Raw genomic sequence first — 5239 nt, forward strand, 5'->3', positions numbered from 1 at the left:
TGATTGATGGGTATGGGAGTCCTCAATTTTTTTCAATGAGATTAACAAACAAGGTTGTAATATAACACTAAAAGTGGACAGAAAGTTCAAAGTTAGGTGACAGAGGGAAAAATAAGGAATTGAAAATTTATTAGAATCAGGTTAGAGAAAAAGTGAGCTAGAACAATAAGAGAAATGGTATGTTTTGAAAACCAAGGGAGGCTGATGCTTCAAAAAGAAAGTTGTCAAATGTTTCAAGTGCTGTGAAAAGTTAAAATGACACTGAAAAAGTCCACTAGATTTAGAGATTTGGAGGTATCTGTTGACCCTAGTGAGAATTACTCTAAGGACTAATGGAATCAGAAGTCAGATAGAAATGCATTTTTGAGTGAGTAGAAGGTAAATGAATAAGGATAATTTATGTTTCTCTCTAGATGTTTGGCTATGAAGGAAGAGGAGACTGTTTTTAACAAAAAAATTTGGGAAAGAATTCATGAAACTCAATAGCAAAAGAATATACAATAATTCAATTAAACATGAGCAGAAAATCTAAGTAGACGTATCTCCAAAGAAGATATACTGATGGCTAATGGATACACAAATGGATGCTCAACATCAGTAATCCTCAGGGAAATGCAAATCAAAACCACAACGAAATACCAACTCATGCCTATTAAAATGGCTATTATCAAAAGAAAGAAAGAAAGAAAGAAAGAAATAACAAGTGCTGGCAAGGATGTGGAGAAAAAGGGAATCCCTGTGCACTATAGGCAGAAATGTAAACTGGTATAGCCATTATGTAAAACAGTATGGGGCCTCCTCAAAAAATAAAAGTAGAACTACCATATGATCCAGCAATTCCACTTGTGGGTCTTAGCTGAATAAAACTAACTCAAAAAGATATATGTATCCCCACATTTACCACAGCATTATTTACAATAGTCAAAATATAGGCTAAACAACCTACACATCCCTTAATGAGTGAATGAAGAAAATGTGATATGTAATGAAATATTATAAAATATTTTTCAGAAATAAAAATGAAGGAAATCTTGACTTTTGTGGCGAAGTGGATGGATCTCAAGGTCATTTTGCTAAGTGAAATAAGTCAGACAAAAATGACATCTGATCTCACTTACATGGGACTCAAAAACAAGACAAAACAAAACCAAGCTCAGAGATACAAAAAGTGGTTGTCATAGGCCGGGGGGCGGGGGTGGGGGGAGATGGGAGAAATGGGTGAAGGATGTCAAAAGATATAAAGTTCTAGTTATAAAATAAATACTGGAGATGTAATGTACAGCATGGTAACTAGAGTTAATAATATTGTATTGTATATTTGAAAGTTGCTAAGAGTAGATCTCAAAAGTTCTTGATCATAAGAAAAAAATATTTGTAACTATGTAAGATGATGGATGTAAACTAGACTTACTGTGGTGACCATTTTGTAATGTATACAGATATCATATCATTATGTTGTATACCTAAAACTAATATAATATTCTATGTCAATTATATTTTAATTTAAAAAAAAAGTCTGAAAAAAAAGAGTAAATTCCTTTCTCAGGTTAGTTCTCCACAGCCTTCCAAAAATAGCAGAAATAGGCCCCAGCAGTGCTCCTAGCTTCATGGGAAAAAATAGGGAGCTTGAAAATGGAAAGGAATGCAGATAAACTAGGGACGTAATCCAAAGTAAGGGCCAAGGAGCAGGGAAAGCTATTCTTATCTCAGAAGGTACTCAGTGATAGAGGGGGAATTGATGAATATGAGCCCCTAAAAACCACATTAGCGGAGGCTTCCATCCACAGAAAGATAGAACCAGAGAGAATCAGAGTGAGATAAAGAACCAACATTTGGTCAATGAGGTAAGATACTCCCAACCTCTAACATTCCCTCCTTCCTTGCAATGAGGAAAATCAAAACCAAAAAGAAGTTAGAACCACAATTCTCAAACTGTATGCTGAGGTGCCCCAGGTGCCCCAGTCACCTCACAGGAGTGCTATGGAATAATTTATTTTGATTTTTAATTAATTAATTAATTATTGTTTTAAGCAATCTCCACATGCAACGTGGGGTTTGAACTAATGACCCCAAATCAAGACTGAGCCAGCCAGATGCCCCTGCTATGGAATATTTTAAATATTTGAGGGAAACAGCAACACTCAATATCTGCCAGACACTACATGAATCACCAGCTTGAAATATTTTTGAATTTAAAAATGTTTGGTGGGGTGCCCATTGTCTCAGGCAGTCAATTCAAGCCCCATGGTGGGTGTGGAGCCTACTTAAAAATAAATAAATAAATAAATAAATAAATAAATAAATAAACAAACAAACAAACAAATAAATGAATAAAAAATCTTTGCAAAGCTGGGTTTTTGGTTTTTTTTACCCCTGTTGCTTTGAGAAAAAACAAGTGCCTCTTGAAAGTCAAGGTGGAACAGGAAGCAAGGAGGCACCAAAGGATGTTATGAAAAAATTATTGAGACAATAAAAGCAACAGGAGTTGAGAAAATTTGGGAACCTCTGCAGTATAACAAGAAAAGAAAATGAGAAATGTGCAACTCAGAACAGAGCATATCCACTTCTACTCAAACATGGGAGAAATAAAAGCAAATTATATCTTCCTCCTATCTCTCAGGTTAAGGCTAATATGAAAAGAGGGTAGAAAGTGAGGCCTGAATGTAATTTAGAGTTGACATTTCAAGACCACTGGGACTATTAACTGAAAGTGACTAAAAAATTATGAAATCTGTCTGAGCTATTGGCAAGAGAAGGATAAGACAGATTTAAGTGAGTGCAGATAAAAGTAATTAAATTAAATGGTAAACTATCCCAATGAGTTGTGATACTCAATTATAATATATAAGGACCATTAAATTTATGCTGATGGCCGATGGAGCAATTTTTGACCATAAGAAACAGTTATAAATATTAAGGTTAATCCATTCCTGAATTCATTCCTTGAACAGATATTTATACATTATATGCTCATCATTTAACTAATGGTAAGAGACACAGCAAAAGTTTGCAAAAGACAGTGTTTAAAGCAGCATGCCTTCTCTAATAAGTTTATCCCTCTACCCTGTCTCTATTTTTTTTTTTTTTTCTCCAAAGCACATATAACTCTCCAAAGGAACTTATTTACTTATCTACATGTTGTGGTCTATCTTTACTACTAGAATATAAGTGCCAAAAGAAAAAGAATTATCTTGTTCTTTCTCCTTTCCTCCATTTCCCAACATTAGCACGCTCCATAGATCAATACTGGGCCCCCTTCCCCTGGCCTACACTATCTCTCATCCCTTGGATAGAAATATTATGTGTGTTGATGCTATATGTGCATCCCCAGTTGATATTTCTCTAGAATACCATATTTACACATCCAATTTCCTACTTGAAACATGGATACTGAATAGGTACTTGAAATTTAACATGTATTCCTCCATTTCCCACCCTTCCCTGCAGTCCCTAATCTAGTTAACATTTTAGTCGCTCTTCTCATGTTCAGTAAATGGCACCATCATCCACCTAGATGGTGAACAGTTTAGCGCTCAAGCTGAAAACTCAGAACTATCCTTAATCACTCTTCTTCATCTAAAAGTCTATCAATTCTACTTCCAAAATATGTCTCAATTCCAATTTCTTCTCTCTATATCTACTGTTACCAAACTATTTCAAGCCATGTCTTATGCCTGGGCTACTATAGTAGCTTCTACTGGCTTCTACTATATTTTTCACACTGCAACCAAAGAGAAATTTTTATATCCAAAATTTAATCATTATACATAGACACACACACCCATACTAGAAAAATCAGTCAGTTTACAATTAGTCTCCATATAATCAAGACTCCAAAGAAACATACTGGAGCATCAAGGTCTGACTCTACATAACTGACATTTGGGGGTTTTCCCATGTTTTTCTAGTTTTTATTAAAATCTGTCCCTTATTAGGAAAAAAATATTTACAAACAGAGAGGGATGGAGACAAACCACAAGAAACTCTTAAATACAGAGAACAAACTGAGGGTGGATGGGGGGGGTGGGGTGGAGGAGAGGTGAAAATGGGTGATGGGCCTTGAGGGGGGGCCTTTGTTGGGATGAGCACTGGGTGTTGTATGTAAGCCAGTTTGACAATAAATTATGTTTAAAAAAATCAGAAAATCGTCGAGTACTACCAAATACTAATACTAAATTAGAGCCTCCTGAATTGCTCATAGTGCTTAATACACCTATAGAATTTAGACGTCCAAGCTTTCTTATGATAAGAAACATCAGGGATTTCATGTTAAAAAAAAAAAAAAAAAAAAAGGTCCCTTCCCTGCTTCTCCAACAATGCTCCATGAAAGCAGAAGTTTAGTATATTGCTTGCTGTTATATCTTTAATACCTAATTAAGTAGGAAATAAAAAGTAGGCTCCATAGGCCCCTAGACTATAGCAGCACCTGTACAGAATGTAGCCGACTGTAACCAATACCTCTCTCTAGAATCCTCAAGGGATTCTAGAAATTTTCATATCCAAAATTTAATCATTATACACACACACACACACACCCCTACTAGAAAAATTAGTGAGGAAGATTTCTGATTGACTTCTTGGGATGATCTTTCCCTCACTACATTCAGAAACTAGGCAGGATAGTGGATCAAAGTGTAACGCCAGTCACGCTAACAGGGTCGAATCTCAGCTTTGCCATTTACTAGCTGTGCAACTTAAACATCAATGCCCTCATTGTATATCAATGCCCCCTGTACATCAACGTCCTCACTTATAAAATCGAAATGAGTACCTACCCCCTTAGGGTTGTTATGAGGATTAAACGTGAAGATATATCGCTTTATCTATATAATCATTTATTTACATTTATTAGAGTATATCTCCCTAGAGGCCACCAATTCCGTGAAATAAACAGTGGCCAGAGCCTATGAGGCTGCTATATGCACGATGATTCAAGAAAACAAAACACATTTCTTTGTTAACTTTTTGTTCCTTAAACTGAGTTCTAAATGCACTTACTGAAGGAAGAGCATGCTATCTTTAGGTTTTACTCTTCCAAGACTGTAAGCAACCCCCACCCCCACCCCCCCACCCCCGCCGCCAGCCAGTCAATATGCTTTCGCGATTGGCCAGGAAACAGGAATCCAGTGAGCTCAGCTCCCGCCCAGGCCAGCGCCGCGTCCCGTCTTGCTCCCCGCCTGCTCTGTCGCGGCGGTGGCTCTTTCATTCCCTGGGTTTACGTTCTTTCCCCTTCACGTGA

At 36.7% G+C, this 5239-nt stretch overlaps 1 long non-coding RNA gene across 2 annotated transcripts in view; it reads right to left on the bottom strand.

Annotated features, from left to right (window-relative positions):
- LOC113599225 (uncharacterized) overlaps window positions 1-5239 on the bottom strand; it is a 72378-nt gene that overhangs the window by 66758 nt on the left and 381 nt on the right. The gene's annotated exons all lie outside the window — the stretch shown is intronic.

The sequence above is a fragment of the Acinonyx jubatus genome, chromosome C1 (genome assembly GCF_027475565.1).
Source record: "Acinonyx jubatus isolate Ajub_Pintada_27869175 chromosome C1, VMU_Ajub_asm_v1.0, whole genome shotgun sequence".
Lineage (NCBI taxonomy): Eukaryota > Metazoa > Chordata > Mammalia > Carnivora > Felidae > Acinonyx > Acinonyx jubatus.